The sequence below is a fragment of the Loxodonta africana genome, chromosome 18 (genome assembly GCF_030014295.1).
Source record: "Loxodonta africana isolate mLoxAfr1 chromosome 18, mLoxAfr1.hap2, whole genome shotgun sequence".
Lineage (NCBI taxonomy): Eukaryota > Metazoa > Chordata > Mammalia > Proboscidea > Elephantidae > Loxodonta > Loxodonta africana.
Window position 1 is genome coordinate 48,569,502 of NC_087359.1, and position 26,949 is coordinate 48,596,450.

At 39.4% G+C, this 26,949-nt stretch overlaps 1 long non-coding RNA gene across 1 annotated transcript in view; it reads left to right on the plus strand.

The window, feature by feature from the left end:
• The window catches only part of LOC111751767 (uncharacterized), a 48,449-nt gene that overhangs the window by 14,501 nt on the left and 6,999 nt on the right, over positions 1 to 26,949 (plus strand). The window contains exons 3-4 of the long non-coding RNA XR_010318374.1: positions 9,125 to 9,288; positions 22,765 to 22,903. This is a non-coding gene — a long non-coding RNA (uncharacterized LOC111751767). The remainder of the gene's footprint in view (positions 1 to 9,124; positions 9,289 to 22,764; positions 22,904 to 26,949) is intronic.

Here is a 26,949-nt window from a genome sequence, read left to right on the forward strand (position 1 = left end):
GTTGGACCCCCAAGCCTGTGGGCCAAGCGGAAGGAACAGTGTTCCCAGAGTCTAGTAAGAGCTGGAGCTGTGGAGGGGCTGCTGGAACTGTAGTCTCAGAGGGTCACAGTCGCTGCCAGATTGGTGGCATTTAAGTCGGGCAGGAGCAGCTGAAGAAATACCCCATCCTCTCTCTCCTCCCACTGTTTGATCTCCAGTTCATGCCTCTCTGATGATGAAGCCAACTGAAAGCCAGCCAGCAGGAGAGCCCAAGTGAATGAACCAGTTTAGAGAAGGCCAGCCTTTTCCAGTTCAGAGCAGGAGTGGCAAATGGAGAACACCCAGCACAGGTGTTCACTCCCAGCAGCTGGAACTCAGGCTGGTCCTGCTCCTATGACAATCAGATTTTGGTGTTTATGTTTGGAATTTAGCTACCATTTACATCATTTGTCTCTAAGGAAAAACCCATTCTGATTTCTAAACAACCACCTGACTGATAAACTTGGGAACACAATTTTCTGGGACTTTGAGCTTGGCTTTACAGTGAATGAGTGGGTGTAGCCATTTTTATTATTAATAGACATAGCATATCCTACCCAAGAAAAAGAAAATGCCTGTAGTGTAATCTTATTTGACCACCTCATAACCCAATTATGGAGCATTTTGATGATATACATAGTTATTCTCACAAAATACATGAGACCAGTATCTGGCAAATTTGATTTCTAAGTTCCTTCAAACGAGTTATAGAGGAAATACAGCTAGAGGTTTTTCGAGTCAAAATGCTTTAAGCCTTTGAGCTCTAGTTTTCATGCTGTTCTGAAGAGTCGCTCTGTGAGAATGTCCATCTCTGACCAGTTTCACTCTACAAATACAGTTACACTCCAGTTTATTTCAAGGATATTGGTCATCTTGGAGTTTTTAATCAGGTTTTACAGACACATGCCAGGTGAAAAATACGAAGTGAAATGTCTTTCTAGAAGCTGATGATACAACTTGAAGAAAAGAATTATTTCATCTTTTTAACTTTAGCCGTGGGGGCTGATGCTGGGTTGCATAGCTTGGAGCAATCAGAATCACAATTATCAGTACACGGCTCTCTGTAAAAATTGTTGTTTCAGAATATTACTTGAAATCTCAGACAGCTATATTGAATATTTCACTAGGAGCAGAGGGTCCTAAGGACAGAGGCAGCTGCCCAATTTACTTTATCTTTTAGTTATGTGAATGGAGCTTCACAGTAGTAAATAGCAGGGCTTCAAACTGGTTTGTTTCAGTTTGAACCCCTGCAGAGAATTTGCATTTCTAACAAGTTCCAGCCGATACGTTGCATTTCCACCCCAGATACACTGGATCAGAATCTACATTTAAACAAGATTCTCAGGTGATTCTTCTGTGTAACTTCCAGGGAACTTGTTAGAAATGTAAATTATCAGCAAGGAACTTGTTAAAAATGCAAATTCTCAGCAGAGGTTTCAAACAAAATGAACCAGTTCTAAAAAGCCCCGGTAAATAGCAACTACATTTCCAATTCATTTTTCCGTTAGCTTAAAATGTTCTAAGCATTGGAAATAAGAAAACCAAAAAAACCAAACCCATTGCTGTAGAGTCAATTCTGACTCATGGCCACCCTATAGGACAGAGTAGAAATGCCCCATAGGGTTTCCAAGGAGCTCCTAGTGGATTCAAACCTCTGACCTTTTGGATAGCCGCCATAGCTTTTAACCACTATGCCACCAAGGTTTCCTTGGAAGTAAGAACTACCAATATTTAATTAGAATTCCCACTCTTTGTCTACTCCCTGTATTATGTAAAAAGAAAGCATATAACATATTTATGCTTATTAATTTATGCTTAGAAGATAATAGAATGTTGGTTTAGGAGAGACTGGATTTTATCTTTCCACAGTGTAGAAAAGAGGCAAATTGCTCCAAGACTTCAAATGTTTGAAACACACAGACTTGTAAGGAAAATTCAAACCTGCCTCTGATTTTCCTGGGTTGTAAGATTCTACAGACAGAAAATTCGCTCCTAAAAGAATTATATACCTCCTGGCACATATTCCAAGAGAAGCAGAATGGATAGTAAAGTGAAATATAAGCTCAGTGGAAAAATACTTGGAAAGCCACTTCCTAACAATAAAGATCTTAATTAAATCACCCAGGACCTTAGTTCATTATGATATGCACCAGGTGTTTCTGCTTCCATTTAATTAGCTCAGAATTATTCCTTTTTTTAGAAACAACACATACTTTTGGGGTGTATCCAGCTGAAACACACATCAGCATAAAGGGCAATGCTTTTAAAATGTGTGAGTTTTTTTTTTTTTTTTGATGTACATATTAAAATGGCCTCATTTCTTTCATTATTTGTGGACCGACCTTAATGGGTCACCCAGATTAAAGGATGCCATAGAAATAAGGCATTTCCACATTTTTAGACATGAAAACACAATAACTGTAATTTTACAGAAACTAAGATTAAGAACGCAAGGCATTTACTGGTTTCACTCAGAAATTTCTCAGATACGGGAGAAATATGTGTGAAATTTGGGCTTTCGTTTATCCAAATATGAAGGATTTGTCTGCTAGAGTCAACGGACTAATAGAGGATGGAAAGGATTAGTGCAAGTCCGTTTGGCAGTCTCCTCAGTAGAAACCCATATGCTCTCTGACATTGATTGTAATTATTTTTCCATCATTCCCAGGTTACGTTCTTAGCAGGAATGTGGGCCAAGTCTCTCCCTAGGAAGGCTCCTGCTGTGAAACCATCTTCGGCAATGAATTTTTAACAAAAGATCAGGAACTTGACATTTATTTTTAAGCTTGAGAAGAAAATGTGTATGATGCTGGAAGCAAATATAGGGATTGGAAGAGCTTCTAAATGGTTGCAGTCAGGAGCAGTGAGAAAGAAATGTTACATGACATGCTGCTGGCTTTAATTTTGTGAAATAAAACTGACTAGCTATGGAATATCTAGACTCTATAATTTTAAGGTTTAATGTCTGTTTTAAAGTAGAAGGGTAGGGGACAACGTGTTTAATTGTTATTTTGAACCAAGTGTGTCTTTATGACAAACTGATAACCAGAGAGGTTATTAGGACAACGATTAAAACAGAAATTCAAGATTCTAAGAAACAGCAAAGGCAAAAATTTTTGTTCTAATTAACTAGACCAGCAGGGGTAAAAAAAAAAAAAAAAAAGTTTTTTTTTTTTTAAAGAAAAATTATGTGCATTCAAACTCATAAATTCATTATTCTGAGTTGAGGGGGGAGGGAGATCCTTGGTGGAAAGGTTAAATAAAGTACTTTGGGTACTTCCATGGGGTGAGAATTTTTCATCTTCAAACTGTTCATCTATAGTAAAGAAATTTCTTCAAAATTAATTTAAAAAGCAACAGATGCAGAAAAAATGCATGGCTGTCAGATTACCAGGTTAAACATAAAAGGTGTCAGCTTCTCTGCAAAGGATGGTTATTTCTATCTCATGGCTTAGTGCACTGTCATGATTGGTTTCTCCATTAAAATCAAATGCAGGATGTAATTAAGTAAATCCTCCAGGTTATGTGTCTTTAAAATTCCACTAGCTGAAGGACTCAACAGCGGAAGTAATAGGTATTTTGAAAATGTCTCATACCACAAATTTAGTTCAGTGTGACTTAAAATAAGCACAAACCTCATCACAGGTGATTTATGGGCACCAGATTGGTAAATTTTGTTGCTGCTGTTGATTCAGGCTCTTTTAACCTTTTGGATAAAGTTCCTAACAGTATTCCTCTTTCTACCTTTGTGCACAGTTTAGCCCAAATAGATGCGTACATGTTTACAAATAAAAATAAAACCAAATGAAAACTTCTGATTTAAAAAGAAAAAAAAGGAGAGCACATATTACTGAAAACCTAAACGTACCATAGTAGTGGGCTTGTGAAGGCTACATTGAAATTCATTGCGGAAGAATAAATTACCCACCCTCATAATAGACTTTTTAGATATGGAAAAAGTGTACTATTCTTCATGTTTTAATATGTAAATACACATTCGGATACATAATCATAATTCAATTTCCATCTCAAAGTTTGATTATCATTATTATATTGATAAAAAGAAACCACTATAATTACTTGTACTTGGGATCAATTTTTATCTTCCTGGTCTGGCACGACCAATACTCCTTTTCTCACTGCAGATGAAGATGTTAATAGTAATGAAAAAAATAATAACATCTCTCTGATGACAGGCAAATAAACAAATCTATCAGGCTGGAAGAAGGCCAAAGAATTCCCACCCACAGTTGGCCTTATTTCTTCCATAAGAAAACAGCTAGCATTTACTAAACATTTATTATGTGCAAGGTGGCTTGCTCAGCACTTTACATGCATTCTCTCATTTAATCCTCATAAAAATCTTAAATATCTTATATATTTAAGTCCCCCCCACCCCCAACAGCCCAATGAAGGAGGTAATAATGTCCTCATTTTATAGCTGAGAAAACTGAAGCTTAGAGAGTTTAAGTTACACCTGTGGTCACACAGGGAGGAAGTCATCTCTTGTAACTAGCAGTGGGAACTGGGTCGTCCAAGTAGCAGACACTGAGATGGAATTAAGTGTGTGGGCAGTTGATACGGTGAAATGTCTCTGAAAGAAAAAAGGGGGAGGAAGCATAATTGGTCAGGGAAAGCCTTCAGATCATGATGTTGATCTGATACCTGTGAAAGAAAAGTGGAAGAGAAAGTAGCATTGAACAAGGAAGTGCCTCAGAACACAATGCAGATCTGACAAATTTTGGCATACTCCACAGGAAGCTCTGGAGCAAAGACTGCCAGTTTGAGAAGACTCACATTGGGCAGAAATAGCTAGCAATTCCACAATGTTGAGTTATTTGTCTGGGGGATTTCATGAAGAGTGTGGTTTCAGCTGGAAAGCTGAGTGGAGTTTGAAGATGCTGAAGCTGAAGGCTGCCAGCTAATTGCTCTCCTAACAGCTGAATGGCACGTTCTTTCTTGAAGAGAGATCCAAGTGGTATAGCTTCATGACTGCCACGGTCCACCTCTTGCACCATGCAGCTCCACATTTCCACTCATACTTGGGGAGTACCACTTGGATCTCCCTAGTGGTGTGACACAACTCTTATTCCTCAGGCGTCTGAGCCACTGGTAGTCATACCTTTCACAGGCTGGGGTTGCTACACTTGTCCATATATGGTCAAAGTTGGGTGAGAGAGTACCATGAGGCACCCAAGTGGATCACCTCAGTTCCATACATATTCCTCCTTGCCCTCCTTGTATAATGGTAGCCCCAACTCTTCCTCCTAATAAGGGCCAATTACTTTTGCCAAGATGTGGATTCCTCCCCTTGCCTCCTTGTCTCTGGCCACAGAGCATTCAAAGTGTCTAGGCAGTGGCCATACCTTGTAGTTCAAATGGAACTCTTGCTGTCACTGGTCATGACTTTTTATTGGGGCAACTGCTCTCAGCCTCCTGTTCCTCTATTCTTGCTGTCTTTTGATTATATATATTAAGCAGTACCCTCATTGGCTACCCATCTGTATTAGTCCATATGCTTCTTTGGGGGTATAGTCCCTTTCCTCCCTTATCAGACCCAGTACATCCTCAACTGGATTATGCTGCAACTTAACCTAGTTGTTGACCTAGCAGCCAGGACAGGGAACGGAAGAAGATTCTGATGGAGGCTCACTGTTGTCTTGTGAGGCTGAGGCATCTACAGTGTCTTTTCACACCGATGAATGCTAGCTCTTGATAGGGAGTGGAGGGCATCTTTGCAGGTTTTGAAAGTTCAGAGGAGTCTAGGGAGCCAAAATAGTGAGAGGCAACCACCCAGGTTGCCCTACCCCATGTATCAGGTTTTACCTACCAGGGTCCTGCCCATGGCATACCTGACTTGCCTTAGCTGAGCATTCAATCATCTTTCAAGCTCCGGAACTCTAATTATTAAATCTAGAATTTGGCCTTCAGCTTTTTCCACTCTCTCACTGCAGGAATGAGGGCATCTTTGTAAGCTAGCAAAGAGGCCCTCTGATGTTTATGCTTAGTTTTCAAACGTTAATAGCCCTTAGCTTTTCATTATTCCCCCATACAGCATCAATGCAATTCAATAATAACCAGCCAGTTGGCTGTGCTCACAGGAATTTTCCCCATCCCCGCTTCTGTACTTTTCAAAAGGCTGAATCATTGTACCAGCCAGGAGAAGCAGATAAAATAGATTGTCTCAGGAAGGGGTTGTATGTGGCAGTGGTTTATAGTATCATCCCTGGAGCCAGAATGCCTGTCTTCAATATCTAGTTCTACCATTAACTAGCTGTGAGACCTTGGGCAAGTTACTTAACCTTTCTGTGCTTCATCTGTAAATTGAGGATAATATTGCAAAAGAGAATTTCAAATGCTCATGGAATCCAGACTTTCTGGAGCCATTGAGGCTGGGTGAACTTCCAAAACTATTGCCCTGAGATAATCTTTAAACCAAAAGTATCCCCTGAAGTCTTCTTTAAACCAAACAATAGATTAGCTTAATTAGTAAAGTATGTCTGCCTTGAGCATTGTGTTACATTAACGAATTATCTATATAGGATCAAAGTGACAAAAGCAACTTGAAAGAGTAGGTAGGACACTTCCAGGGCAGTGAGTGTATGTTAATGGGGGAGGAACAATTTGGAAACGGAGGGTGAAAATGGTTGCACAACCTGAAGAATGTAATCAGTGTCACTGAACTGTACAAGCAGAAATTGTTGTATTGGTGTATGTTCTGTTGTGTATATTCTCAACAACAAAATAAATTATTTCTTTAAATGTAGATAATATTAACTGCCTCAGTGGGTTACTGGAAGACTTAAGTGAAGTGCTATTGTTGTTAGTTGCTGTTGATTTTACCTCATGGCGACTTAGACAAAGGACTAGCACTTAGTGAGTGTTCTATAACTATTAGCTGTTGAGTATATCATAAGCACACGACTAACATATATTATATAAAAACATAGCTGAGTATTTAAGTCCAAGGAAAGGAAACTTTTATCAGGTGACTGCTCTCTGCTAGGCACTATAATATCTATTTTCTTATGATAAAAAATAACCCAAACGTGTTGCCATCGAGTCGATTCCAAATCTTATCGACCATATAGGACAGAGGAGAACTACACCATAGGGTTTCCAAGAAGTGCCTAGTGGATTCGAACTGCTGACCTTTTGGTTAGCAGCTGAACTCCTAACCACTGTACCACCAGGGCTCCAACCACTGCCCCACCAGGGCTCCTTTCTTATGATACCTCCTTTAATCTTCAAAATAACCCTCTGACATAGGTATTATCATTTGCTTTTTTCTGAGGCAAAAACTAAAGCTTGAAATTATTTTATCCTCAAAGTTGTAATAACTTATTAGCATCCACCTGGATATTCCATTTTTGTCCTCACATTCTGAAATTTCACATAGTGTGAGGCACCTTGTGAGGATCCTGCCACATCCCTAGACTGGAACTCACATCCTAATGAGCAGAGTAAAAAGAAGAAGGCAAAAAGTAAATACGTAGACATTATATATCAGTGGGTGAGAAGTTCTGTGGGGAAAAACAAAGCTGGTAAGGGGAAGGAAGTGTCACAGGGTACTCAGGGAAGGTCTCACTTGACAAGGTGCCTTTGAGCAGAGACCTAAAAGATGAGAGGGAGTGTGCCATAAGTGGTAGGAGGGTTCCAGGAAGAAGGAATAGCAAGTTCAAAGGCCCTGAAGTGGGTGTGTACTTGCAGAACAGGAAGAGTGAAGTGAGCAAGTAGGTGTGGATAAAAGATGAGGTCAGAGAAGAAGCCAGTATAAACCATCCAGGTCCCTGGAGTTTTGTAGCTTTTACTCAGTGTCGGATGGGAATCAACTGGAGAGTTTAAGAAAAGGAGAGACATGGGCTAATTTACACTTTAATCGATTTGGTTGTTGAGTAAAGGAGGCAAGTGCTGAACAGCATATATAGTAAGTGCTCAGTAAATATTTCTCAATATAACTCAATAAATATTCCTTGAATAAAAAATTGTGAAAAATTAAGAGAAAATTTCTCAATTCTTTGTACGAAGATATCTTGTTTTTTTATATTTTGGCAAAGGAAGTAATGGTGTATCACTGGATTTTAAATTAGGTGCAAACTTTGGCAAGGGATTTAACTCACTGAACTGTTCCCCTCCTATCCATAAAATTTTTTTTTTTGAAAATTATATCTGAAGGGGTCACGTGAACCAGATCACACAAAAACTAAAAAACCAAACCGCTGCTGAGGAGTTGATTCCAACTCATGACACTCCATGTGTTACAGAGTAGAAGTGCTCCATAGGTTTTCTTGACTGTAATCTTTATGGGAGCAGATTGCCAGGCCTTTTTCCCATGGTGCCGCTGGGTGGGTTTATAGTTAGTAATCAAGTGCAAAAGCCACCCAGGGACCTCTCCAGATCACACAGTGGCATGTAAATATATTCCAGATAAATATGTCATTTAACACGGATAGTTTCATTTATTTGAGAAATGAGTTGGAAAAAAGGAAAAGTGGCTAGTAGGTTGAATTGCCAACAAAAAACACTTGAGTGTGTCTCAGGATGGGATAAGAGCCATAACATATTAAGATCAGTGTTGCTATTGTGGTGGTTCACATTAAAATGTAATGTATTTGGGTTCTTATTGTAGATATTATGGTTCAAGTATCATTATATTACAGACCTAACATGAATACACTATAGATAAGGGTGGGAAACAGCTCACGAGAGACCTGCACCTTCCCCTAGGTTGGAGGGGACTGACCTGAATCCTACAGAAGCCTCCAGAGTTGGGGGGAGAAGATGCTAAGTTTGGAAAGATTCTGACAACCTGTTGTGATACAAGCGTTAGCTTCAAAAGGTTAACTGGGGTGCTCCTAAAGGATCTTTTAGGTTTAAAGAAGGTAGAGATTATTATGTCTTAAAGGAAACTGGCTTTTAACAGGAGAAAAATATGCTGAGTGAAGAAGCTTAAAAGGAGGATGGGATAGCCAGTTGGGGTTAAGAGTTAGTCCAGATTATCATTTAAGTAGCCTGGCTATGCAGCCAAATTTCTCAATTTATATTGCTTCTCCTTTGTTAGGATTAGGCAACGACACAACTTTCTGTCATTTTTTGCAATTAACAGGTGATAACCTCCAGTCTTTTTGGAACCAGGATATTTGGTCATCATCGTTCCCTTAGTAAATGTGCAGAATCTATGACGTTCTAGTATTGATGCTGAGCACCATGAGGAGATGCTAAGATGGTGACTGAAGTCCTGATTCTTTGGAAATCAGTGTTCACGGGCAGGTACTGGCCATTAAAAAATGCTAAGAACTTGAAAGACAAATATTCAGAGGAAATACCCAAGGATAAACTTTTCTAAATAGGGACAAATGTTGCCATAGCTTGCTGCAGGGGTGGATTAACCAGTAAGCAAGGTATTCAGGGGCTTAATTGTATTGACTTGCTAATCTGTGGAGGGCAATTTCATGTGGGTTTTACCACATCAGTGCTGTAGTGCGGGACAGGTGAAATTGTGCAAGGCACAACTGGGCCCATGTGTACCTTGCTTATTGAGTGATTCGGCCCTGGCTTGCTGGCTCTTCCTGCCTCTCTTGATAATACTACTTTTCTGGGGCAATGAAATGTGGGTTGTTATAGTGATGGGGGAAGAGAGGCTGAATCAGAAAAGATGTTGAAATGTGGCAGCAGGAGAAGAGTTTTGTGACTTTCATTATGTCTTAATAAAAATGTACACTTCGAAATGGCTCAAAGACTCCTTTTGTATTTTGGCTTCACAAAGGTGATAACATCTCTCAAGTAAGTCTGAATGGCCTTTGTCATCAACATTATTATTTAGTACTTGGCTTAAAAAAAAAAAAAAAAGGAAGCGGTTAAGAGCTCAGCTGCTAAGCAAATGGTCAGAGGTTTGAATTCAAAACTCAATGCGGCAGTTCTACTCTGCCCTATAGGGTCGCTATGAGTTGGAATCGACTTGATGGCAATAGGTTTGGTTTTGGTTTTTTGAAATATTAGGCAAAGGAGCCCTGGTGTCGCAGTGGTTAAGCGCTTGGCTGCGAATGGAAAGGTCGGTGGTTCAAACTCACCAGTGGCTCCATAAAAGACAGATGTGGCAGTCTGCTTCTGTGTAGGTTACAGCCTGGGAAATCCTATGGGGCAGTTCTACTCTGTCCTATAGGGCTGCTAGGAGTCAGAATTGACTCAACTGCACAAATCAACAGCAATATTAGGCATTGTGCTAAGTGCTTTATACAGGTATTCAAACTGGTCCTCTTAGTGAAAATTGGTTTAATAATTCATAGCTACAGTTCGTATACAACACCATTTAATCCACACTGTTCACTGAGAATTTACAATGTTATCATGTATGTTTTAAAAGAGGAAATTTCAAATCAGAAGTTCTAAAATACAAAAGGGCAAAAATTTTTTAATATTGACTACTTCTAGAAGCTTTTTTTTTTTAGAAGCTTTAACTCAGCTTGTTTTGTTAAGAACAATTTTTCACTCAAAACCCATTCTTAGATTTATATGTATAACATATATATTTTTGAAAAACTTCCTAGAACAAATAGCTATCGCTTTCTATTTCAGATGCATCAATTTTCTCATTTAAGATAGAAAACATTTTAAAATATTCTCCATTTTATCTTTAATTTGATTTTGCCCTGATTTTGTAGGCCGGCTCAATATTCTGTGATATTAATTCAAGACAATGAAATATTTCAAAATTACTTTATTTCATAAAACAATTAGATTTCTGGAAAAATAGCCCACATTTTTCCTTAGTTGTACTGCTTCAAATTTTCATTATAGAAAACTTTCTAATCGTCTTTAATAGTTAAAAATCTATTATTTAAAAAATAATTTTATCTAGATAAAGGCAACTATTCCATAAGTATTACTTTAAAATAAAGTCCTGAGTTAAAAACTTATTTGTGTATGCATGACACAAGAACCAGAAATGTCAGACTCTAAAAAGTTTGGCATTAGCAAAGAAATAGCTTGCTAAACGTGGACATATAGTGTTCTCTATAAGATCAATTTATATTAGAGACTGTTGTGATCTATAAAAGCCTTAATTGAGTGGAGAACTGTACGTCTATCATGTGAAGTTTTATGAAAAGATTAATTCATTTTAGGGAAACAAGATTACTAAACAGAAAAGTATAATTCAGACAAAAATATTAGTGTAAGTCCATGAGCAATTTATATTCAGGCAATTTATCCAAGGAAGCATTTTTGTTTTTAAAGGTTAATTTGTATTTACGAAATTGGGGCAAAATGTTGGCAGTCTTTTGTTTTCTGTTTGTGGTCAGCTTACTTAGAATTATGGATGGTTGCTGAAAAAAAAGTAATCTTAGACATGACCTGGTCATGGGTTCTCAACCCTCATTGTATATCAGAATCACCCGAGGAGGTTTTTTTTAAAAAGCCCATATTCAGCCCTCTGCCCAGCTCTGAGATTTTGACTCAAATGGTTTGGCGTGGGGCCTGGGCATCTGTATTTTCTTTTTTATTATAATTTTTATTGTGCTTTAAGTGAAAGTTTACAAATCAAGTCAGTCTCTCACACAAAAACCCATATACACCTTGCTACACACTCCCAGTTACTCTCCCCTTAATGAGACAGGCCACTCTCTCCCTCCACTCTCTCTTTTCTTGTCCATTTTGCCAGCTCCTAACCCCCTCCACCCTCTCATCTACCCTCCAGGGAGCAGATGCCAACATATCTCAAGTGTCCCCCTGATCCAAGAAGCTCACTCCTCACCAGCATCCCTCTCCAACCCATTGTGCAGTCCAATCCATGTCTGAAGAGTTGGATTTGGGAATGGTTCTTGTCCTGGGCCAACAGAAGGTCTGGGGGCCGTGACCACCGGGGTCCTTCTAGTCTCAGTCAGACCATTAAGTCTGGCCTTTTTATGAGAATTTGGGGTCTGCATCCCACTGATCTCCTGCTCCCTCAGGGGTTCTCTGTTGTGTTCACTGTCAGGGCAGTCATCGTTTGTAGCCGGGCACCATCTAGTTCTTCTGGTCTCAGGATGATGTAGTCTCTGGTTCATGTGGCCCTTTCTGTCTCTTGGGCTCGTAATCGCCTTGTATCCTTGGTGTTCTTCATTCTCCTTTGATCTAGGTGGGTTGAGACTCATTGGTGCATCTTAGATGGCCACTTGCTAGCATTTAAGACCCCAGACGCCACTCTTCAAAGTGGGATGCAGAATGTTTTCTTAATAGATTTTGTTTTGCCAATTGACTTAGATGTCCCCTGAAACCATCGTTCCCAGACCCCTGCCCCTGCTATGCTGGCCTTTGAAGCATTCGGTTTATTCAGGAAACATCTTTGCTTTTGGTTTAGTCCAATTGTGCTGACCTTCCCTGTATTGTGTGCTGTCTTTCCCTTCACCTAAAGTAGTTCTTATCTACTATCTAATTAGTGAATGCCCCTCTCCCCGCCTTCCTCCCTCCCCGCTCTCATAAGACAAAAGAATGTTTTCTTCTCGGTTTAAACTATTTCTCAAGTTCTTATAATAGTGGTCTTATACAATATTTGTCCTTTTGCAACTGACTAATTTCACTCAGCATAATGCCTTCCAGGTTCCTCCATCTTATGAAATGTTTCACAGATTCCTCACTGTTCTTTATCGACGCGTAGTATTCCATTGTGTGAATATACCATAATTTATTTAACCATTCATCCATTGATGGGCACCTTGGTTGCTTCCATCTTTTTGCTATTGTAAACAGTGCTGCAATGAACATGGGTGTACATATATCTGTTCGTGTAAAGCCTCTTATTTCTCTAGGATATATTCCAAGGAGTGGGATTTCTGGGTTATATGGTAGTTCTATTTCTAGCTTTTTAAGGAAACACCAGGTCAGTTTCCAAAGTGGTTGTACCATTTTACATTTCCACCAGCAGTGTATTAGTGTTCCAATCTCTCCACAGCCTCTCCAGCATTTATTATTTTGTGTTTTTTGGATTAATGCCAGCCTTGTTGGAGTGAGATGAAATCTCATTGTAGTTTTGATCTGCATTTCTCTAATGGCTAATGATCGTGAACATTTCCTCATATATCTGTTAGTTACCTGAATGTCTTCTTTAGTGAAGTGTCTATTCATATCCTCTGCCCATTTTTTAATTGGGTTATTTGTCTTTTTGCAGTTGAGTTTTTACAGTATCATTTAGATTTTAGAGATCAAGTGCTGATCAGAAATGTCATAGCTAAAAACTTTTTCCCAGTCTGTAGTCTTTTTTTTTTTTTGTTAACTTTTATTGAGCTTCATGTGAACGTTTACAAATCAAATCAAACTGTCACATATAAGTTTATATAAACCTTACTCCGTACTCCCACTTGCTCTCCCCCTAATGAGTCAGCCCTTCCAGCCTCTCGTGACAATTTTGCCAGCTTCCGACTCTCTCTATCCTCCCATCCCGCCTCCAGAAAGGAGATGCCAACACAGTCTCAAGTGTCCACCTGATACAAATAGCTCACTCTTCATCAGCATCTCTCTCCTACCCACTGTCCAGTCCCTTTCATGTCTGATGAGTTGTCTTCGAGAATGGTTCCTGTCCTGAGCCAACAGAAGGTTTGGGGACCATGACCGCTGGGATTCCTCTGGTCTCAGTCAGACCATTAAGTCTGGGCTTTTTATGAGAATTTGGGGTCTGCATCCCACTATTCTCCTGCTCCCTCAGGGGTTCTCTGTTGTGCTCCCTGTCAGGGCAGTCATCGATTGTGGCCGGGCACCAACTAGTTCTTCTGGTCTCAGGATGATGTAGGTCTCTGGTTCATGTGGACCTTTCTGTCTCTTGGGCTCTTAGTTATTGTGTGACCTTGGTGTTCTTCATTCTCCTTTGATCTAGGTGGGTTGAGACCAATTGATGCATCTTAGATGGCCGATTGTTAGCATTTAAGACCCCAGACGCCACATTTCAAAGTGGGATGCAGAATGTTTTCATAATAGAATTATTTTGCCAATTGACTTAGAAGTCCCCTTAAACCATGGTCCCCAAACCCCCACCCTTGCTCCGCTGACCTTTGAAGCATTCAGTTTATCCCGGAAACTTCTTTGCTTTTGGTCCAGTCCAGTTGAGCTGACCTTTCATGTATTGAGTATTGTCCTTCCCTTCACCTAAAGCAGTTCTTATCTCCTAACTAATCAGTAAAAAACCCTCTCCGAACCTCCTTCCCTCCCCCCTCGTAACCACAAAAGTGTGTGTTCTTCTCAGTTTATACTATTTCTCAAGATCTTATAATAGTGGTCTTATACAATATTTGTCCTTTTGCCTCTGACTAATTTCGCTCAGCATAATGTCTTCCAGGTTCCTCCATGTTATGAAATGTTTCACAGATTCGTCACTGTTCTTTATCGATGCGTAGTATTCCATTGTGTGAATATACCGCAATTTATTTAACCATTCATCCGTTGATGGACACCTTGGTTGCTTCCAGCGTTTTGCTATTGTACAGAGCTGCAATAAACATGGGTGTGCATATATCTGTTTGTGTGAAGGCTCTTATTTCTCCAGGGTATATTCCGAGGAGTGGGATTTCTGGGTTGTATGGTAGTTCTATTTCTAACTGTTTAAGATAACGCCAGATAGATTTCCAAAGTGGTTGTACCATTTTACATTCCCACCAGCAGTGTATGAGAGTTCCAATCTCTCCGCAGCCTCTCCAACATTTATTATTTTGTGTTTTTTGAATTAATGCCAGCCTTGTTGGAGTGAGATGGAATCTCATCGTAGTTTTAATTTGCATTTCTCTAATGGCTAATGATCGAGAGCATTTTCTCATGTATCTGTTAGCTGCCTGAATATCTTCTTTAGTGAAGTGTGTGTTCATATCATTTGCCCACTTCTTGATTGGGTTGTTTGTCTTTTTGTGGTTGAGTTTTGACAGAATCATATAGATTTTAGAGATCAGGCACTGGTCGGAGATGTCATAGCTGAAAATTCTTTCCCAGTCTGTAGGTGGTCTTTCTACTCTTTTGGTGAAGTCTTTAGATGAGGATAGGTGTTTGATTTTTAGGAGCTCCCAGTTATCTGGTTTCTCTTCGTTATTTTTGGTAATGTTTTGTATTCTGTTTATGCCTTGTATTAGGGCTCCTAACGTTGCCCCTATTTTTTCTTCCATGATCTTTATCGTTTTAGTCTTTATGTTTAGGTCTTTGATCCACTTGGAGTTAGTTTTTGTGCATGGTGTGAGGTATGGGTCCTGTTTCATTTTTTTGCAAATGGATATCTAGTTATGCCAGCACCATTTGTTAAAAAGACTATCTTTTCCCCAATTAACTGACACTGGGCCTTTGTCAAATATCAGCTGCTCATATGTGGATGGATTTATATCTGGGTTCTCAATTCTGTTCCATTGGTCTATGTGCCTGTTGTTGTACCAGTACCAGGCTGTTTTGACTACTGTGGCTGTATAATAGGTTCTGAAATCAGGTAGAGTGAGGCCTCCCACTTTCTTCTTCTTTTTCAGTAATGCTTTGCTTATCTGAGGCTTCTTTCCCTTCCATATGAAGTTGGTGATTTGTTTGTCCATCACATTAAAAAATGACATTGGAATTTGGATCAGAAATGCATTGTATGTATAGATGGCTTTTGGTAGAATAGACATTTTTACTATGTTAAGTCTTCCTATCCATGAGCGAGGTATGTTTTTCCACTTAAGTAGCTCCTTTTTAGTTTCTTGTGGTAGTACTTTGTAGTTTTCTTTGTATAGGTCTTTTACAGCTTTGGTAAGATTTATTCCTAAGTATTTTATCTTCTTGGGGGCTACTGTGAATGGTATTGATTTGGTGATTTCCTCTTCGATGTTCTTTTTGTTAATGTAGAGGAATCCAAGTGATTTTTGTATGTTTATCTTATAACCTGAGACTCTGCCAAACTCTTCTATTAGTTTCAGTAGTTTTCTGGAGGATTCCTTAGGGTTTTCTGTGTATAAGATCATGTCATCTGCAAATAGAGATAATTTTACTTCCTCCTTGCCAATCCGGATGCCCTTTATTTCTTTGTCTAGCCTAATTGCTCTGGCTAGGACTTCTAGCACAATGTTGAATAAGAGCGGTGATAAAGGGCATCCTTGTCTGGTTCCCGTTCTCAGGGGAAATGCTTTCAGGCTCTCTCCATTTAGAGTGATGTTGGCTGTTGGCTTTGTATAGATGCCCTTTATTATGTTGAGGAATTTTCCTTCAATTCCTATTTTGGTGAGAGTTTTTATCAGAAATAGGCGTTGGACTTTGTCAAATGCCTTTTCTGCATCAATTGATAAGATCATGTGGTTTTTGTCTTTTGTTTTATTTATATGGTGGATTACATTAATGGTTTTTCTAATATTAAACCAGCCTTGCATACCTGGTATAAATCCCACTTGGTCATGGTGGATTAATTTTTTGATATGTTGTTGAATTCTATTGGCTAGAATTTTGTTGAGGATTTTTGCATCTATGTTCATGAGGGATATAGGTCTGTAATTTTCTTTTTTTGTGATGTCTTTACCCGGTTTTTGTATCAGGGAAATGGTGGCTTCATAGAATGAGTTAGGTAGTATTCCGTCATTTTCTATGCTTTGAAATACCTTTAGTAGTAGTGGTGTTAACTCTTCTCTGAAAGTTTGGTAGAACTCTGCAGTAAAGCCGTCTGGGCCAGGGCTTTTTTTTTGTTGGGAGTTTTTTGATTACCGTTTCAATCTCTTTTTTTGTTATGGGTCTATTTAGTTGTTCTACTTCTGATTGTGTTAGTTTAGGTAGGTAGTGTTTTTCTAGGAATTCACCCATTTCTTCTAGGTTTGCAAATTTGTTAGAGTACAATTTTTCGTAATAATCTGATATGATTCTTTTAATTTCAGTTGGGTCTGTTGTGATGTGGCCCCTCTCGTTTCTTATTCGGGTTATTTGTTTCCTTTCCTGTATTTCTTTAGTCAGTCTGGCCAATGGGTTATCAATTTTGTTAATTTTTTCAAAGAACCAGCTTTTGGCTTTGTTAATTCTTTCAACTGTTTTTCTGTTCTCTAATTCATTTAGTTCAGCTCTAATTTTTATCATTTGTTTTCTTCTGGTGCCTGATGGATTCTTTTGTTGCTCACTTTCTATTTGTTCAAGTTGTAGGGACAGTTCTCTGATTTTGGCTCTTTCTCCTTTTTGTATGTGTGCATTTATCGATACAAATTGGCCTCTGAGCACTGCTTTTGCTGTGTCCTGTACATAGTCTTTTTACTGTTTTGGTGAAGTCTTTGGATGAGCATAGGTGTTTGATTTTTAGGAGCTCCCAGTTATCTAGTTTTTCTCCTGCATTCTTTATAATGTTCTGTATACTGTTTATGCCATGTATTAGGGCTCCTAACGTTGCCCCTATTTTTTCTTCCATGATTTTTATCATTTTAGATTTTATATTTAGATCTTTGATCCATTTTGAGTCAGTTTTTGTGCATGGAGTGAGGTATGGGTCTTGTTTCATTTTTTTGCAGATGGATATCCAGTTATGCCAGCACCATTTGTTAGAAAGACTGTCTTTTCACGATTTAACTGTTTTGGGGCCTTTGTCAAATATCAATCACTCATATGTGGATGGATTTATGTCTGGATTCTCAATTCTGTTCCATTGGTCCATGTGTCTGTTGTTGTAACAGTACCAGGCTGTTCTGACTACTGTGGCGGTATAATAGGTTCTAAAATCAAGAAAGTAAGGCCTCCCACTTTGTTCTTCTTTTTCAGTAATGCCTTATTTATCCTGGGCCTCTTTCCCTTCCATATGAAGTTGGTGATTTGTTTCTCCATCTCATTAAAGAATGTCCTTGGGATTTGGATGAGGATTGCATTAATTGTGTAGATCCCTTTTGGTAGAATAGACATTTTCACAATGTTAAGTCTTCCTATCCACGATCAAGGTATGTTCTTCCACTTATGTAAGTCTCTTTTGGTTTCTTGCAGAAGTGTACTATAGTTGTCTTTGTATAAGTCTTTTACATCTCTGGTAAGATTTATTCCTAAGTATTTTATCTTCTTGGGGGCTACTGTAAATGGCCTTGATTTGGTGATTTCCTCTTAGATGTTCTTTTTGTTGGTGTAGAGGAATCCAACTGATTTTTGTATGTTTATCTTGTATCCCAATACTCTGCTGAACTCTTCTATTAGTTTCAGTAGTTTTCTGGAGGATTCCTTAGGGTTTCCTGCGTATAAGATCATGTAACCTGCAAATGGAGATACTTTTACTTCTTCCTTGCCGATCTGGATGCCCTTTATTTCTTTATCTAGCCTAATTGCTCTGGCTAGGACTTCCAGTACAATGTTGAATAAGGGTGGTGATAAAGGGCATCCTTGTCTGGTTCCCGATCTCAATGGAAATGTTTTCAGGCTCTCTCCATATTTTTTTTTTTTTCTCTATATAGGGTGATGTTGGTTGTCGGCTTTGTATAAATGCCCTTTATTATGTTGAGAAATTTTCCTTGTATTCCTATTTGGCTGAGAGTTTTTATCATGAATGAGTGTTAAACTTTGTCAAATGCCTTTTCTGCATCAACTGATAAAATCATGTGATTCTTGTTTTTTGTTTTATGTGGTAGATTACATTAATTGTTTTCCTAATGTTGAACCATCCCTGCATACCTGGTATGAATCCCAGCTGGTCATGGTGAATTATTTTTTTGATACGTTGTTTAATTCTATTGGCTAGAATTTTGTTGAGGATTTTTGCATCTACGTTCATGAGGGATATAGGTCTATAATTTTCTTTTCTTGTGGTATCTTTACCTAGTTTTGGTATCAGGGATATGGTGGCTTCATAGAATGAGTTTGGTAGTATTCCACCCTTTTCTATGCTCTGAAATACCTTTAGTAGTAGTGCTGTTAACTCTTCTCTGAATGTTTGGTAGAATTCTGCAGTGAAGTCATCTGGACCTGGGCTTTTTTTTGTTGGGAGGTTTTTTTTTATTACCTTTTCAATCTCTTCTTTTGTTATGGGTCTATTTAGTTGTTCTACCTCTGTTTGTGTTAGTTTAGGTAGGTAGTGTGTTTCTAGGAATTCATCCATTTCTTCTACATTTTCAAATCTGTTTGAGTATAGTTTTTCATAGTAATCTGATATGATTCTTTTAATTTCAGTTGGGTCTGTTGTAATATCGCCCATCTCATTTCTTATTCGGGTTATTTTGCTTCCTCTCCTGTTTTTCTTTTGTCAGTTTGGCCAGTGGTTTATCAATTTTGTTGATTTTTTCAAAAAAACCAGCTTTTGGTCTTGTTAATTCTTTCAATTGTTCTTCTGTTTTCTATTTCATTTAGTTCAGCTGTAATTTTTATTATTTGTTTTCTTCTGGTGCCTGAGGGTTTCTTTTGTTGCTCTCTATTTGTTCAAGTTGTAGGGATAATTCTTTGATTTTGGCCCTTTCTTCTTCTTGGATGTGTGCATTTATTGATATAAAATGGCCTCTGAGCACCGCTTTTGCTGTGTCCCAAATGTTCTGATAGGAAGTGTTTTCATGCTCATTGGATTCTCTGAATTTCTTTATTCCATCTTTACTATCTTCTATAATCCAGTCTTTTTGGAGCACGGTATTGTTCAGTTTCCAAGTCTTTGATTTCTTTTCTCTGCTTTTCCTGTTGATTTCCACTTTTATGGCCTTATGGTCAGAGATGATGCTTTGTAATATTTCAATGTTTTGGATTCTGCTAAGGCTTGCTTTATGAAATAATATGTGGTCTAGTCTAGAGAATGTTCCATGTGCGCTAGAAAAGAAAGTATACTTGGTTGCTGTTGGGTGGAGTGTTCTGTATATATCTATGAGGTCAAGTTGGTTGATTGTGGCATTTAGATCTTCCGTGTCTTTACTAAGCTTCTCTCTAGATGTCCTGTCCTTCACCGAAAGTGGTGTGTTGAAGTCTCCTACTATTATTGTGGAGCTGTGTATCTCACTTTTCAATGCTGATAGAGTTTGTTTTATGTATCTTGCAGCCCTGGCATTGGGGGCATAAATATTTAATATGGTTATATCTTCTTGGTGTTTTGTCCCTTTAATCATTATATAGTGTCCTTCCTTATCCTTTATGATGGATCTAACTTTAAAGTCTATTTTGTCAGAAATTAATATTGCCACTCCTGCTCTTTTTTGATTGTTTGCTTGATATATTTTTTTCCATCCTTGGAGTTTTAGTTTGTTTGTGTCTCTGAGTCTAAGGTGTGTCTCTTGTAGGCAGCATATAGATGGATCTTGTTTTTTAATCCATTCTGCCACTCTCTGTCTCTTTATTGGTGCATTTAGTCCATTTACATTCAGGGTAATTATGGATAGGTATGAATTTAGTCCTATCATTTTGATGTCTTTTTTTTGTGTTGACAGTTTCTTTTTCCCACTTGATTTTATGTGCTTGAGTAGATTTTCTTTATATGTTGTCCTTTCCTCATATTTGTTGCTGTTGATTTTGTTTCTGCTGAGTCTGTATTTTCCCCTTGTATTTTATTTTAATGAGTAGGATAGTTTGTCTCCTTTGTGGTTACCTTATTATCTACCCCTATTTTTCTAAATTTAAAACTTTTATTTCTTTGTATCGCCATATCTTCCTCTCCATATAGAAGGTGTATGATTACATTTCTTAGTCCCTCTTTATTATTTTAATGTTGTGTTCTTTTATATAATAAGATCGCCATTACCCTCTGTTGGGCTTTTTCTTTTTTTTTTTTTAAATTTTGCTTCGTTTTTTTTGGATTTCCCTGTCTGGGTTGACTTCTGATTGCTCTGCCCAGTGTTCTAGTCTTGGGTTGATACCTGATATTATTGATTTTCTAACCAAACAGCTCCCTTTAGTATTTCTTGTAGTTTTGGTTTGGTTTTTACGAATTCCCTCAACTTGTGTTTATCTGGAAATGTCTTAACTTCACCTTCATATTTAAGACACAGTTTTGCTGGATATATGATTCTTGGCAGGCAGTTTTTTTCCTTCAATTTTTTAAATATGTCATCCCATTGCCTTCTTGCCTGCACGGTTTCTGCCGAGTAGTCTGAGCTTGTTCTTATTGGCTCTCCTCTATAGGTGACTTTTCATTTATCCCTCGCTGTTCTTATAATTCTCTCTTTATCTTTGGTTTTGGCAAGCTTGATTATAATATGTCTTGGTGACTTTCTTTTAAGATCTACCTTATGTGGAGTTCGATGAGCATCTTAGATAGATATCTTCTCATCTTTCACAATATCAGGGAAGTTTTCTGCAAACAAATCTTCAACAACTTTCTCTGTATTTTCTGTTATCCCTCCCTGTTCTGGTACTCCAGTCACTCATACGTTATTTCTCTTGATAGAGTCTCACATGATTCTTAAGGTTTCTTCATTTTTTAAAATTCTTTTATCTGATTTTTCTTCAAATATATTAGTGCCAAGTGATTTATCTTTGAGTTTCGAAATTCTAGCTTCTACTTGCTCAATTCTGCTCCTCTGACTTTCTATTGAGTTGTCTAATTCTGCAATTTTATTGTTAATCTTCTGAATTTCTGATTGCTGTCTACCTATGGATTTTTTCAGCTTATTAAACTTTTCATTATGTTCCTGAATAATCTTTTTAATTTCTTCAGTTGCTTTACCTGTGTGTTCCTTGGCTTGTTCTGTGTATTGCCTCATTTCCTTCCTGATGTTTTGAAGGGTTCTGTATATTAAAAAAAAAAAAAAAACCCAATTAAACTAAATTTGTATTCTGCATCTGGTAATTCCAGGAATGCACTTTCATCTAGAAGATCCCTGGATTCTTTGTTTTGAGAGCCTGTTGAGGTGATCATGGTCTGTTTCTTTATCTGACTTGATATTGACTGTTGTCTCCAAGCCACCTATAAGTTATTGTATTAGTTCATGCTTGCTTTCTGTGTCATAGCTGCTTGCTCTGTTTTGTTTTGGTATGCCCCTATGGGTTGCTTGAGTGAGCTAGCTTGATTATTTTCACCTTTGGAGCTCTGGTGTCCTGTCCCCAGCTGGCTAGAGCCGTTATCAGGTATATCAGTCTAGGAGTCCATTCAGTTTACTTGTATGAATTCAGCTCAGGTTTCCAGGTAGCTGATATCAAGTGCATGGTATAGTCTCTGTCCTACAGTCTTAGAGGGGCAGGGGTGATTGGCATATATACCAGTATCTGATTGCAGCTGGGGGTCATGCTCTGAAAAAGGCAGGGGGCTGAGAACCGACCCCCAAGTGTCTCTGAGGAAAACGTGTCTCTGTTCCCTACAGCGTGCTGGTGGGTGGGCTCTGCAAATGGGCCATGGGCACCCAAAGTTTTTGGTTGTAAGGACTGGGAGGTACCAGTTATCTTTGGACCCCTGCCACAGGTGGCTGGGTGACTTGAGTGGAGCTACCAGTCCTTAGGTCCCTGATGTGGGTAGGTGAGGACTTGTTTAATAGGCAAAGCCATGTCAAACATCAAACACCCACCTCTCCACTGCACAGCCGAAATGGTTAGAGTTTGCCAACAAGGGCCTATTCTCCCGAAATAGGCCCACACAGGTCCATGCAGAAGGGAAAAGTGTTCAAGGTCCATGGAGGGTTTATGCCTGGACAGGAGCCGCTTCTGTCCTGAGCTCCCCCAGTTAATGGAGCTAGCAAATTATCTTTTCCCCCCAGTTGCAAATTTTTTCCTTCCCCACGGCCGGGAGGATTGCTCTAGGTGCTCACCAGGGTCTATCTCAGGCCCAGGGATTCAGCAGCTGAAGCCAGCTTGTGGTTGGGGGGCGGGGGCATGGTAAAATATACGTAAGTACTTAGCTTTTGCCGAGAGTGCCGTTCTTCTCAGGTTCCGGAGGTGTGAGTGGGCTGTGTGGCTGGCTGCTTCTTCCTGAGGAAACTGTAGCTGAACGCTAGGACCAGTCTGCTGCCACTACCTCCACCGTCATCGCTCCAGGAATGGTGCCTGAGGGCTCCCCGCGATTCAGGTCCGGTAACTCCTCTCCACCTCTGAACTGCCTCTTCCTCCCCCTGCCCCTCAGTTCCTTGTCTAAGCTTGCCTTTGATGCTCACGGCTCCCAACTTGTCCCAAATATACTCGTTTCACTTGTTTTTTCCGGTCTTTGTTGTAAAGAGGGCTCCAAGGAAGGGTCTGTCTATTCCGCCATCTTGGCTCCGCCTCTGGGTATCTGTATTTTCAAAAGTTCCCAGGTGATTCTAATGCGCAGCCAGGGCTGATAATCACTCACCTGATCCAACCCTCATTATTCATTTGAGAAAACTGAGGTTGAGGGACAGGAAGTGACATTTCACTTATCCTTCACTCATTCAGCATGTATTTCTTGCCTGCCTACCATGTTCCAGGCACGGTGCTATGCACAGTTGGGCTCACACAAGACTGAGTAAACTGGAACTCAGGTCTCTTGATTAGAACTCCTCAAGCAGCTTCACAGCCTCCCCTGTTGTAATACACCCTTTTCCTTGTGTTTGAAAACCGCAAACCACAACTGCAGTAAAATAGTATTTCCCACTCTGAGGCTATTTTGGGAACAATTTTTAATATGCTTTTATTTAGACTTCTATTTAGTATCACTTTATTTTCTCTAATTATAATTGAAGTAAAATATAGTAATCATGAATCAAGCCAAATTATTAATTTAGTTGGAAATAGTTGACTTACAGTATCTTTAAGATTATCCTCAATACCAAGACTCATTGCAGTGGAGTCCATTCTAGCTCATAGCGATCATGTAGGACAGTAGAATTGCCCCATAGGGTTTCCAAGGCTGTGAATTTTTATGGAAGCAGACTGCTACTTCTTTCTCCTGAGGAGCAGCTGGTGGGTTCAAGCCACCGAACTTTCGGTTAGCAGCCCAGCATTAACAACTGCACCACCAGGATTCCTTTCAATACTAAGAACTACCTGGTGAATAAAAAATAGCAGAAGAGCCTTAAAATGCTATTTGTCTAAAAGATAGGTGGAGAAACTGCAGCTTTTATTTAACTTAATTTCATGCAGCTGTGGGACAAATCCAAAGCATTTGTGCCTAAGGCCATGAAATTATAACCTTATTTTAAAGTATATAATAGCAATGCCCTCAAGATAGCTGTGTTACTCTAGGAAACCACAGTTCAGTGCCACAAACACTGGCGTGGAATTAGACTGCATCAGGCATTGGAGAAAAAACGGGAATAGCATGTTGTAGAAAACTTGTCCTGAAGAAACTTAGGGTCTAGTGGGAAAAATCCCTAATAAATCACGTGTATTTGTGAAACGATCACACTAATTGATCATTTTAATACAAAGTGGCAAGTACATGTTGAAAGTGTGAATGAAGACCTGTGGAGCACACCCAGCAACCCTTAGTCCAGCCTGGGGAGTCAGGAGCCTCTTAGTCCAGGGCGAGATACCAGAGCAGTCTTGAATATGTTCCAAGGACTAACAACATGCACTAAAGCATAAAGGCAAAAGTACACGGTTTGATATCAACTGACTATAAATGTGGAAGCATTTAGTGGTGGAAGATAAGCTGGACATATTTAATATTTCTTTTATCTCTGTATAGAGAACAATACCTCTATCTCTCCTTTGCTCTACCCTCTTATCTGTTTCTTTCTCCCTCTACTGAGCCTATCCCTTAATTAATTCCTTTAGAGATGGAGATGTTTACTTTTTAACAAATTGTATTAAACAATTCTTTGTTTAAAAAGCAAATGAATGACCCAGCAATTCCACTCTTAGGTACATACCCAAAAGACTTGAATAGATACTTGTACAGCAATGTTCTTTGCAGCATTATTCACAATATTCAAAAGGTGGGAACAACCCAAGTGTCCATCAACTGATGAATAGATAAGCAAAATGTGGAATATCAATAAAATGGAATGTTATTCAGCCATTGTAGCATAACAGTTTTCTCTTTATGTATGGCCTTTCTGATCCTGGGTTTGTAGTTCTGCTAAAATGATTTGCTAGGCCCCAATCTTGCAAAAGGATTGGGCAGTTTACTATGCAAATTAGCTGCCTGTGGCCTACTGAGGTTAAGGGGGACCTCAATACCATCAAGAAGAAGAACCTGGGGTAGAACGTGTCCTTTGGACCCAGGTGAGAATCTCCTAGACCCAGGAGACAGAGAGCTGTAACACTGGAGACAGCATGAGACAGCACAAGACGATGCAAGATAGCACAGGTGTTGAGAACCCGGAGACCAGCGCTAAACCAGTTGCAGTGGGCTTCCTGGCCCATGGAGCAAGAGAGCTGAGCATCTTCAGAGAGTAGGCTTGCTGGTAGAGTGGGGTGGCTTTGGGCACTTCATGGTGGAGCCAAAAGAGCTGTAAAACTGCCCAAGCAAGGACCAGTGGCAGAGGCCCAAGCATGGCCTGCTTGCACGTATGGCTGTGAAGATGCTGAGCGCTGTTTTGTTTGGAAGCTGTCCTGATTGAGGAACTGTACCCTATTACCTGAGTTGTTCCTGTTATTTCCAAGTTGACCCTGATCCTGAATTGTAACCTGTTACTTCCCTAATATACCCCGTTAAGGATTGAACTGCGTCCCCCCAAAATGTATGTCAACTTGGCTAGTCCATGATTCCCAGTATTGTGTGACTATCCACCATTTTGTCATCTGATGTGATTTTCCTATGTATTGTAAATCCTACCTCTATGATGTTAATGAGGTGAGATTTCTGGCACTTATGTTAATGAGGCAGGACTCAATCTACAAGATTAAGTTGTGTTTTAAACCAATGTCTTTTGAGATATAAAAGAGAGAAGCAAGCAGAGAGGCATGGGGACCTCACACCACCAAGAAAGCAGCATGGGAGCAGAGCGCACCCTTTGGATCTGAGATTACTGCACGAAGAAGCTCCTAGACCAAGAGAAGATTGATGACAAGGATCTTCCTCCAGAGCCAACAGAGAAAGCCTTCCTCTAGAGCTGGCACCCTGAATTCGGACTTCTAGTCTACTAGGCTGTGAGAAAATACATTTCTCTTTGTTAAAGCCATCCACTTGCAGTATTTCTGTTACAGTAGCACGAAGGTAACTAAGACAGACCATAATTGTGAGTATGGTCTGTGAGTTCTGTGTGGCTATCGCAATGAATTACCAAACCCATCAGAGAAGTAGAGAGTGCTGGTGGAGGACAACTGGTGTTGAGATAGAGAAGAGACAGGGCTGGCTGAATTAAATAAGGCTATGTTTCAAGGCCCTGTGTGCTTGACCAGCTATAAATTACTGATAATCCTCCTGAGTTGTTTTTCAAGGCCTCACCAGGTGCACAGCATGCACAGTAAAGATCAATGTGGCCTATGAATGACCTTCCACATGAGACAAACATGAACAGGAACCCCTTGCCGGAGCTCACACCAAGACCCAGAGGCATCACGCATGCACAACATCCCAAAATAAGTCCTGTTAGACATCCCAGCAGCGTTTGTGACAGACCCCATCTTGGTTCCAGCAACCTCTGCAAGAAAGTCCATCTTGAATTCTAACTGTGCACACATTTGATTTTCACAATTCCTCCCCTTCTAGAAATCTCCACCCATCTAATGAATAGAGATAATGCCTTTTTCCCGCCTAAGAACTTTTATAAGCCCTAAGAAATCCTTTATTCAGTGAGAGACTGGAGGCTAGCATAGGTAGAAATGCCCCTTTCTCTCTCCCTCGTGAGCCTTTTTACTTTCTTTCTGTCCCAATGAACCTTTGTTCATGTGGAACCTCTGAGCTTCTCCTGGTCATTCTTGGTCAGAAGAAGGTAAGAACCCAAGCAGGGCTTAGTTCTGAGCTGGAAAGCCCTACCCTGTAACAGTGTCAGAACTGGTAAAAAGGTTGTAGAGTGGAAGTATGTCTGACCTCAACCTCATAGGAATCAGCTTTACGCTGATGGTGATTCTTCTTCTTCTTCCCCATTGTGAATTTAGATGGCTTCTGACACCACTAGGATTACAGCTATAAAGAGATATGAAGTTCTGATACATGTTACAACATGGATGAACCTTTAAAACATTATACTGAGTAAAATAAATCAGACA